This window comes from Gossypium raimondii, chromosome 7 (genome assembly GCF_025698545.1).
Source record: "Gossypium raimondii isolate GPD5lz chromosome 7, ASM2569854v1, whole genome shotgun sequence".
In the NCBI taxonomy this organism is placed as follows: Eukaryota; Viridiplantae; Streptophyta; class Magnoliopsida; order Malvales; family Malvaceae; genus Gossypium; species Gossypium raimondii.
This window is the reverse complement of record NC_068571.1, coordinates 2,960,321-2,972,763: the sequence shown is the minus strand read 5'-3', so window position 1 is coordinate 2,972,763 and position 12,443 is coordinate 2,960,321.

The window sequence follows — 12,443 nt, the reverse complement described above, 5'->3', positions numbered from 1 at the left end:
TGGGCTTGTACAGGGCTTAATAGATGACATATTAGTCTTTCAATCGATTTGCTCATTTTTTATTAAACTAAGGACATGTTTAGGTTTATCTACTAATACAAGTTATTTTTCTGTATTACGATCCGATCACGTAATATCTCTCAGTGTTAATTAAACATTAGATAACCAATAAGCCAATATTTGCTTTCATTTTTGTTTGCGTGCGAAAACAATTTAGGACAATATGTAAAGAGTATTAATGTAATTTATGGGTAATTTTATTAAGCCAATCTATTCGAAAAAATACAAGTATACAAACAGATATTTTGCACTTAGGGCACCAGATCCAAAGTTTCCTACTTGCCCTAGTGAAGTAGATGAGTCATATTTCGCATTCTCATTCTCTCTACATGTTTTTCAAAACTCCTAAGTCGTAAAGTCTTGGTAAACGGGTTCGCAAGGTTGTCCTCTAATACGACTTTGACTACATCCGCGATTCCTTCTACTATTGCCCCTCTTATGATGTGACACTTTTTATCAAGTGTTTTGCCCTCTTGTGGTTTCTAGTTTTCTTGATGTTAGCTATTGTTGTACTATTATTACAGTACAGTGGGGTAGCTTTTTCCATACTAGGAACAACTTCATGATGGTTAAGGAACTTTTTAAGCAATCTTGCTTCTTTTGTAGCCTTAAAACCAACCACATATTTGGCCTTCATAGTGTAGTCAACAGTGCAACTCTGCTTTACTTTTCTCCATACTATGGGTCCACCGCCTAGGATAAAGGCACAACCCAATGTTGATTTCCTCAACTCCCAACACATTTGGGAGTCTGAACCAATATAGTCGGTGGGAGTAAGATCTCCTTCGGAATACACAAGCATATAATCCCTCATTTTTCGTAAATACTTGAGTATATACTTCACTATTTGTTAGTGTCTTGGTCATGGATTCACCTGATATTGACTCACCAACCCTTCTGTGAAACAGATATTTAAACGTATCTATAACATGACATACATGAAACTTCCTACTATAGAAGTGTAAGGAACCTTTCTCATGTTTTCTTTTTCTTTCGCTGTCATAGGACAGTTCTCCAAATAAAAATGAAATCTTGATACTGAAGGTTGAGTTCTTTTCTTTGAATCAGTCATTGCACGACGTTCCAATATATTGTTTATGTATGTAACTTATGATAACGCTATCACTTTATTCTTTTGATCCATTAGGATTCAAATACTTAGAAAAAAGTTAGCTTTTCCCAAGTCTTTCATGTTAAACTGTTACATTAACTACAATACAATTTAACCGATGACAACGTCCTTACATCATTTTCAACAAGTAGAATGTCATTGACATATAGAACGAGAAAAAAAAAACAACTTTTTATCCTCCAAACGTTTATAAACACATGGTTCATCTATGTTTTACTCAAATCCAAAAGTTTTGATCGCTTGATCAAATTTTTAATTCTATGAGTGGGATGCTTGTTTAAGTTCATATATAGATCTAAGCAGTTTGAAAACTTTATATTCATTTCCTTTAGCTATATTTTTTGTGGGTTGCATTATATAGATGCTTTTGTCAATATAGTCATTCAAAAAAGTTGTGTTGACATCTTTTTTCGAGATCTCATAACCGAGAGTTGCCGCAATGGATAACAATATGCGAATTAACTTGAGCATGATAACCGGAAAGAAGGTTTCATCGTAATCAATACCTTCTTTCTGAGTATAGCCTTTTGCTACAAGTCTGGTATTGTAAGTTTCCACTTTTCCATTAGCATTTCTTCTCTTCTTGTAGATCGACTTACACCCCATGGGTTTTATCCTTTCTAACAAGTCTGCAAGTTTCCACACTGAATTGGATTGTATATAATTAATCTCAACTTTCATAGCTATTTCCTAGAGCTTAGAATTAGCACTCTAAATCGCATTGTCAAATGTGAGTGGGCCATCATCTTCTTGTTTGGTAGACTTAGTATTTAAAACACTTCCACTAGATTAGAAGAACTCTGGCCTACAAAAAACCCTCCTACTACAATGAAGCTCCTTATGTTGTTGATCATTTGTCGGTCTACTATTTCTGAAACCTTTATTGTAGGGCTTTGTGTATTTTTTGAAAGTTCATCGAGTATTTCTGTACTTCAAGATTTAAAGTCATTTATGTAACTTTCCTCAAAGAAAGTAGCATGATTTGGCACTATCACTGTTTTCTCTTTCTGGTTATGAAACAAACCACCATTTATTCCTTTAGAATATCTTACAAACCTACACAACTCTGTTCGTGAATCCAACTTCCGTACATCTTTATCCAATACGTGGGCTAGGCATCCACAAATCCTCAAATGATTTAAACTTGACTTCTTACCATGCCATAATTTGTATGGAGCTTTAGATAAGGCCTTAGTTGGTACATCATTCACAATATAACAAGTTGCTTGTAACGCGTATCCGTAAAAGCAAATTAGTAGCTTTGAATAACTTATCGATCGAACCATATCTATCAAAGTTCGATTCCTTCTCTCTCCTACACCATTCTATTGAGGAGTTTCTAATGTGGTTAATTAAGATAATATCTCATTCTCTATGAAATACCTTAAGAACTCATCCCATAAATATCCCCTACCTCGATAAGACCAAAGTGTCTATATGGGTAAACCTAGTTGTTCCTCCACTTTTGCACGAAACTTTTTGAATTTATTAAAAGCTTCACTCTTGCGGTGCATTAGGTACACATACTCATATTTTTAATAATCATCTATGAAGGTTACATAATAATCATAACCACATTTTGCACTGATGTTCATGGGGCCACATACATCAGTGCACACAAGTTCTAAGGGTTTCATGGCTTTCATTCCTTTTGTATCAAAAGATCACTTAGTCATCTTACCTTCCAAGCAAGATTCACATTAAGGTCCTTAACCAAACTTAAGGTGTCATCTTTCACAAGTGATCGCATCCCAACGTGAGTGCACCAAGGTTATGAATCAAGACAATTATAATTAAATATATAACAGTATGTTGCAAGTGTGATAGGTTAGTTGTAGTATTTATAACTGTTACAATGGAACACTTCGAGTATTCCAATGATCGAACCCAAGGGATCGCCAAATTGGTAAATGAGTTTATCAATTTAATTACAAGTTAAGTAAATATTAATCTAATCAAGTCAGAAATTATTAATGCAAAGTAAAATATAAATTGTAACGACCCAAAAGTTAGTAGGGTGAAAAATTCAATTTCGAGACCCCATTTCCGTAAACTGAACTCGTAAATATACTTATTAAATATTTAAGGAGTTATATTAGAAGTGAATTAAATTTTGGATAGGTAATTTTTTCGAATTAGTGATTAAGGTATAGGGACTAAAGTGTAAAAGTTTAATTGCTATAGAATTTTTTTAATTAGAATATGAATTAAGGACTAAAGTGGTAATTATACCACTTGGGAAACATAATAGTGGTCGGTTGGTAAGCATATGTATAAAATATGACATAAATTTTGATTAAAATCATAAAATAAAGGATAAAATACAAAATTAATAAAACTTGAAGTGGGGAGAAAGAGAAAACATTTCTTCAACAATTGAAATCTCCATGGTTTAGGAGAAAGAAGCTTCGGCCATAAGGGTTTCAACAATTCAAGCTTAATTGGTTAGTGCAATTTAGCCATTTTCTTGTAATTTTTATATTTTTGAGACCTTAAGAGTTTAATCTAACTAGACCATGTATCAATTTGTAAAACTCATAAAGTTTTAAAAAGTTACCATTTTTTTCTTGAATTTTTAGGTATTAAATTGATAAATTTTAAGCTTAGAGGTGAAAATAGACTAAATTGTGAAGTTAATTGATAGTTTTGTACCTTAGGGACTAGAATGAAAAATTATAAAATTGGTTGTAGAATTAGGAAATATTAAGTCCTTAATGGACTAGGGTGAAATCAAAATTCAAATTTTAGTTTTAATTTGAAATTTATGTTAGTCCCGATTTTAGGGACTAAATTGAATAAAATGTAAACTTTGTATAAAATGTCATTTGATTCTGAAATTGGTTGATTATTGATGAAATCATATGTTTATGTTAATCTGTAGCAAACGTCGACCCAAAATCTATGAAAGGGAAAGAAAAAGCTAAAGTCGTCGACAAATAGCTCAGAGTTTTTAGTAAGTATTTCTATAGTCTAATGCTTATTTAAATCATGTATCTTTTTGTTACTTTACATCGTAAATTTTCCTATTAAATAATTGGGGATGAATTGAATTATATTGAGGTACATTGAGGTTAAATGTTGAAATAAGGACTAAAGTGAATAAAGTAAAAATTATAAATATAACTTGTTATCAACAATCTGTATGAGAAATTAGTTAAAGCTTATTGAAGCATTTGCTAATTTTTTATTTTTTTATGAATTACAAATTGATTCGTATGAAACGAAAGAAATGATGAATGTAGATTTGAATTGATAAGCCATCGTTGCCGGGTAATCCGGGGTGGTAGGTCATCATTGCTGGGAAATTTGGGATAACATTACTATATTCATAAACCATCAAATCCATGTGTGACAAATCTAGAGGTTTTCTTGTACTTATGTTTTGTAACACATTATGTGACACTCGATGTTGCTCCCTAATTTGATAATCATCATAGGGACTTGTTATTGTTTCTCTAAGCTTGGGTAAGTGTCAAATAGCTCCATATATAACCATTCTTTATAGGTTGCAATCATTGACATGCGCCAATCATTGGTACCAAATCTTAAGATCAACATTGGTGGATTTTTTACATTTCATTATATCAACTATCCTATAGAAGCTGTCAAATGTTCTTTCACCCTCCATGACCTATTCATAATTGTGATCCAACACATTACATGTGTCTTTAGTGAACTTGATATGGAGTTTCTAGTCAAAGAGCTAACTAAAGTTGGAAAATTTTAGTTAAAAAAACTGTTTACAATTATAACGAAAGTTTAAAAATTTTCAAAACTGAAACGATTTGTGATATTTATAACAATAAACTTTTACTGAAAACTACATATACTTTGTGTGAGACAGATTCAAGTTAATTCTAGCTTTCAACCAAATTGTTTTTTCCGCTATCCTCGTACCATGAATTGCGTCGAATGTGGGCTCGAACAACATGAATGAAACATAGAACAAGAAACAATATTACTACTTTGAGTAGAAAAGTAATTCTCTCAATAAAAACTGCTAAAGATAATAATTCCCCCCAAAAAATAGAATTTATTCTAAGTAAATAAATTACCGCTATTTTCTAGTAGAATAACAGTAACTCAATAATCTAGATGTGTGTTTCTTTTAAGTCAACCGATGTCATCTATTTTTAAGGAGAGATATGAAACTCCTGGTTGAATAAGGCTTAAACAAATAATATTATTTAAATAGAAAACACACCCCTATCTAAGTAGAGTAGGGGTGAGGGGCACACTCTAGATAATAATACTAGGGTGGTTGCCCCTCTCATGAAATATAAGGGATTTTGGGTCTCTCATGTATTAGATCAAATTATATATGTTTCCTAGAGTTTTGACCTAACATTATATAATTTAATCCAACCCAATACTTGTTTTTATTTTCCCCAAAAAATATTATTTAAAAATTATTAAATTAACTAAATTAATTTTCTAATTAAATAAATTTCTCAATTCAATTCCAATTTCACTACAGCCATGACAATTTTACTGTAAAAGAATCTATTAGAAAATATATTTAATTTCCTTATTCAACTAATTCATAATGGCCAATTAGTTTAATTTAATTTTGAACTTCAATTATTTAATTATATTTGATTAAATAATAATTGAAAACCTTAAATTAATTCGCTAATCGTTTCTATACTTCTAAAGTGCATTTATTTGTGAATACAACTCATTTCTAACTTCGTCATTTCCATTCATTTGGTTCTACATGCAACTTATTTATGGTTTCAATGAGCTAACGAAGGGGTCGATTGGAAATATATAATTAGAGCTCAAATAATTTATACTTATGTTCGAGGTTTTCTCCTATTAATTATTAACTTATATAGTCACGAAGTCATTCCACTATAGTATCGTGACTGAGCTCTCCCTAATTATATATCTCTATAAAAGCTACTTAATAAGTGTTCGTCCAATGACCTTGTCATCTGTGTGTTACCCTTATAAGATATCTTTACTCTCTTTGCGATAAAACCATTCTCCCAATGTGATACTATTTTATCTCATAGTAATCATTACATCTTCCTTCATGAAAAGTCAATTACTATCAAATAGCAATCAAGTCATTTATCACAAAGACAAATGACTCGTGGTCATGTTTACTTTTCATCTATCATGTAATGCCAATGAAAGGATATCATTTACTCATTTCTTGGGTTATGAATTTCACTATTGTTAATGATGCTACATACTACAAAAGTTGTATACCCAACGTACCAACTTTTGATTCCTTGTCTATTTGAACTCATGTTTTTACTTATCTCAAAGTATACAAGTCACACATATATAGCCTATCGTCCACTCAAGGTTAAGGTATTTCTTATTGTAAACATCACAAGTGAATAAATCCATAAATGAATCTAGGGTTTATTCTACTTGGGTCTTGTCCGATATAGTATCAGTTCATTCAGTCGCATTTATGTCTCTATCTTCTAGAAGTCATCTGCTTCGATGCTTAAGACAAAATATCTCCCTAATTGGACTTGATAGATAACATATTAATACTTCAATCGATTTGCTTATTTCCAATTAGACTAAGGACATGTTTAAGTCTATCTACTAATACAAGTAGTCTTTTTGTATTACAATCCTGTTAGAGTATGCCCAAAGACCAATCATGAGATGATTGTAATCACATACTCGTTTTACCTTGTTTGTTAATATAATGCGTTGCCATTGTTATTTCACTTTTTTGTGTATAAAAAACTAGTTAATAATAAAGTCCTAAGAATAATATGATTATTCTTAAAAGGCCCTTAGTCAAGTATTATTGTGGGCTTAGACAATGATAATGCATTGAGACTAATGTGTAGTTGTTTGATGACAAAGTGTTGCCATTGACATAAAGACGTCAAAATCGATAATAAGTATGTGTTAGAGAAAAACATATTGGACTGACCCACAATGAGTATGTTTATTAGATTATTATGTAATAGTCATAACATTACTTATATTGATAACTATGTATATGATCCTCAGACTTGAGATCATCATTGTCCCAACATCATAAGTTGTATATTTTGACACAGTCAAACGTCCACCATAACATATTATATTATAAAAACTGATGTTGGGTATGCCACAATCTATGTACGAGATGATTGATCAAGATAAGATTTGTCTCTCTTACATAATAGGAGAAATATCTTAGGCCTCTTGATGAAATGAAACTAGAAATACATGGTCATGCTCGAATAAGTTTATATGAGATATTACACTTATTTGTTTATTATAGTCTACTCAAAATATCAAGAAATATGATATTGGACTATGCAAGCGTGACTATTCCATGACTCGTGTCCAATCTAAATATTAAGGATAAAAGAATATAATACATGAAAAATTGTCACAGAAAGCATATGTCGATTCACGACTTCTTGTAACTTGGGTAACAATGATGCATTACTAGATGTCACTCATTGCTTGTAATATTAGAAATGTTCTAGTATTACTACTAATGATATAAGAGCCTACAGGATCACACCCTATAGTTGAAGCAAACAGAATCCAAATACATTTGGTATTGTATTTAGTTGTCAAATGAATTAAATTAATTATTGAATTAATATAATTTGCGGTTAAATATTGAACGCATTATACGTACAAACTTGTTGTACACAAATAGAAAACATAGTTAAAATTAATATATAAATTTGATTCATATAAAATATTAATTGTATATAGTTTACCAAAATTATTAATATAAACAGTTATAATAATTTCGGTCAAAATATAAAAGGACATGGAAAGTGATATTATTTTGGAAAGAATATATTTTTTTTACTTTCCATTTGTTTCTTTAATAATAAGGGAATAATCTCGTTTTTTTCTGATAAATGATATCCAAGAAAATAAAAAAAAATAGAATCCCTTAATGTGTTAGGGTTACTAAGTGAAAAAAATAAAACAAAAGGTCTAGCAACTATTTTTAAAATACTCTCTGAAAAAGTTCGAGAGTTTGTTGTTTTCGTTCTTTGACTAGGTGGATTACGTAGAGGTCGAGACATTATTGTTGCGGCTTGGAATCAACATCATCGAAAGGGATCCTATTAACAACTTTATTTGTCACTTTTCAGTTTCAAAAGGTATATTTTTCAACCCTTGTTTCAACACCGATTCGTTCCTCGTACATAGATCCATGGCTGATGATCGCTGAAATATTTTTTTCGTTGCACCACGAGGCGTAGCGTCGATCCAACAAATCCAACCACATAATACTGCTTAGTATTGGTTAAATGTTTTATAACCAATGAGCCAATATTTGCTTCCATTTTGTTTTGCGTGTAAAAACATTGAGAATAATATACAATGGGTATTAATGCAATTAATGAATATTTTATTAAACTAATTTGTTCAAAAAATACAAGTATACAAAATGAATATACCACACTTAGAGCACTAAATCCCACAACTTACACTAATGAGATTCATTTTAAGTCTTTCTACCAATAAGACATTTTGCAATTTTGGTAGACCTTCAATGTTGAGAGTCTTTTTTCCAAGGATCATGTCTAAATGTAACTCTATCTTCACCAAATTCATGAATCTCTTTCAGTAATCCACTTTCTCCAATCACATGCCTCGAGCAGCCACTATCCCAATACCACACATTGTCCGTACTAACATTTAAAGAGGAGTGAGCCACAACCAAACATATTTACTCTTTTCACACTTATTCTTTTCTGATCATGAGGTCTTCTTATTTTTCTTCTTACTAGAACTCTTCTAGAAACATTATTAGCTTGTTCCCCATCTTAGATCATTGAAAAACTTATAACATCAAGGCCTGATATGGCTTTCAATTCCAAAACAATGGTAGATTGTCATTTCATTCCTCTTCTTGTAAGTTACCACAATTTGTTTTCCTTTGTAAAAAAAAATGTGGTTCAATAGGATGCTTCTATAATGTAACATAGTTCATAATGATCTTTACTAGATTTTCCTAGGACAAGGATTTCAACTGATACTTCATCCATTGAGCCAACTTCTTCAACATATTCTTCGCAACATTCAACTTTGTTTTAGTTGCTTTCAATTTGGTTTCATGATTAACAAACAAGGCATTTTTCTATTTGATGGCTTCTACAAGTTTCAAAATAGCCTTTTCAATATATTTATTTTGAACCTTTAATTACTTGTTCAGATTGGACATTATACGTTGTTTTCCCAACATGATTTTATAAGCTTTCTAAAATGCCTCTAGTGGATCTCCATTTTCTAATTTTGTATCAGAAGGTGTTAAACACTAGGATTGACTTCCTCTAACTTAGTAGTAAAAGCAACATAGTTGGTTATATGTTCTTCATATTCAACCTCTCCACTTTCTGAACCTTCATCACTACAGGTGACATTAAAAGATTTTTTTACTTCTTTTTTAAAGTGTCAGCACATTGTGCTTGGGTGTTTCTATAGCCTTTGTAGTCATGGCATTGGATCCCTTTCTTCTATAATAGTTGTTTTGCCTTTATTCTTATATGTTGATCAACTTGCATCATTGTTCATGTTTTTTTCTTTAAAAACTTCCAAAAGGATTTGTTGGAACTTTTAGTGAGGAGAGTAAGTTTTTCCACAAGATCTTCTAGAGTGGGGAAGAATTACTAGTGTCTTTCACAATATCAATGACCTCCAGGTTTATTTCAAAATTTCTTAGACATGTCATTAGCTCATTAAGTTTCATTGGATCAACAACTTAAGCCTCTTCAATTATTGTCACCTTTATTGCAAACCATCATTAGCTCATTAAAATTCATTGCATCAACAATTAAGCCTCTTGAATTGTTGTCACCTTGATTGCAAACCTTTCAAGTAGGAACATTTTCTTCATAAGTTTAGCCTTGAATAATTTTTCATCAAGTGCAAAGTCTTCTTTAGTAATGTCACATAATTTAGCATTAAATTTAGAAATTATTTCATCTTGTAGCATATGAAGAGAATTTTAAAATGTTCATAAGCATTTGAAGTATCGACAATCTTATGATCAAAGTTCCTTCATAAGCTATTTGTAAGGTAAGTCATACATCTTAAGAAAATATGTATGTGAAAATTAGTTTTAATTGGTTGACATCAACACCATCGAAGATTGCATTTAATGTCTAGCGTTAAAGCTGACTAACCTGTCCTCTTCGTATATCTCTTCCATCAACACATTTTCTAAAAGGAGGAGTGCAGCTAGTTATGACAACCTATCATACTTTCTCATCAATGGCCTCAATGAATGTCTTATGCAAGCTTTCTAATGTGTAATTAGATCCATCAAGCAGTGGTGTTCAAAATACATATCCTTTTTCCTTCAAAGAGTTCATGATAAATAACTAGACAATGAGAACCTCACCAAAAATTAATTGATGACATGCTTTAATACCAGTTAAAATATCTGGTTATATTCGAGTGTCGTCTAGAGTGTTTTTCAGAGTGTTATACTGTTGGATATAATGCCTCTAATTAATGTTTGAAACAATTAAGAGAATGGACACTAGCCAATTATTTATGTTATTTGGAGATCGCACTTACATTTACAGGTCACACCTAGAAAAATAAGTCCACTACTCAAATCAATAGTACAACTACCAATTACAACTCAATCAATCTATGACCTTTTACAATTACCACAACCTTGATGTTGTACAGCATCGTGGGGATGATTGCAAGTTCCCCTTGCACTTTCAAACCTTTATCTCAAAGGCTTTATGAACTCTTTTTCCAAAGAGTCAAAAAACTCAGCATCATCAATGGAAATGCTCATTTCTGAATATGTTTGATGCTCTCAAGTGTGTTGTTTCCTTAAAAGGATGTCATACTAAAATTTGTCCTCTCCTTCTACGAAAAATTTACCCCTTGAATCATATGATAAGTTGACCACAATACAACTCAATCTTTTATCTCCAAGATAACTTTCAAATTTTTGACAACTAAAGTCCTATAAATAATTGATATATTATAAATAAAAAAAACTATTAATTTAATCATTACCGAAGTGTGTGGTAACACTTAATGTGTCACATTGGTATGTAAGATGTCTACCAAGAAAAATGAAACCATAGAGAGTAGTACCTATACTTTTTTTCATATGAATTACGATGATTCATATAATAAAGGAATCCTATATTTTGAGATTTGGGGATTCAAAAGGGACCCTATGTTCTCAAATCCCACTTCATGATTGATTTATTTTGGGGGTTGTCCAGGTCAGATTAAGAAGAACAGTCGTCACAAAAAGTTACATGGGAATTAAGCAATCCAAAAGTGATTTATTAAGCAATTGATTAATGATTTATTATCACCAAAAAAAAAGGTGTTTATTACACCAACACAAAGAAACAACATAGAATCTTAAAGCAAACCCTTTAAACAATCTTTAAGAAAACTCCTCTGCCTAACTGGGCTCACAAGATATATTAGACAATAGCCAGTCTGCTTATTTTCTTTTAAATTGTAATATAAAAATAATCAACATCACAAGGAATTATAATCAAACAAGAAACGAAAATGTCACTAACACCTAAGTTGATCCTAAGATATTCAAAGAAACTGCAGCAAATTGCATTTTAAATAAGAGATTTTACAGATTACATGGATTTTTTGCATACATACACACACAACGCAAATGTGATTTTATCCCACATTCTTGTTGATGGCGATGCCTTTCAAAGTCTTTATTTATCATCAATTTGGGTTTTATTTTATTTTTTGTTTTGTTTAATTATCAATTTCAACTCTCGGCCTTAGTTTATGTGTTTTAGCTTGTCAGAATTTGATCAAGTTTACGATAAATGTATAAAACTCAAACCGCTAATTTGTTTAATAGAAATTACTGGATTGTTGATTTTACTAATTCCTTACATATAAATTGTTAAACCGATAATTTTAAATTAACAATTTAATGGTAAAGTTTATCGGTGTTACTCAATTGGACTATTTTAAAATTAAAATTCGAGAAATTAAGGTAAGAATTAAACTTTTTTTAATAATTAAGATGAGTCAATTTGTATAAAACATTAGGGCTGTACATTTAAGTCATCAAATTGGATATAATTTTTTAAGAAACAACTAAAAACATAATTGGACATAATTACCAAATTGATGACTAATTTATATAGAAAGGTAGAATTTAAGATAATTAGGTGGTTAAGGTTGATGGAAGAGTCATGTACATTTTGGCTAAGTTGATAGCTGTTAATAAATCCAAAAGGGTGTTGAAATTTTGAAAACCTTTACATCAACATGATTAATTTATATCATATCA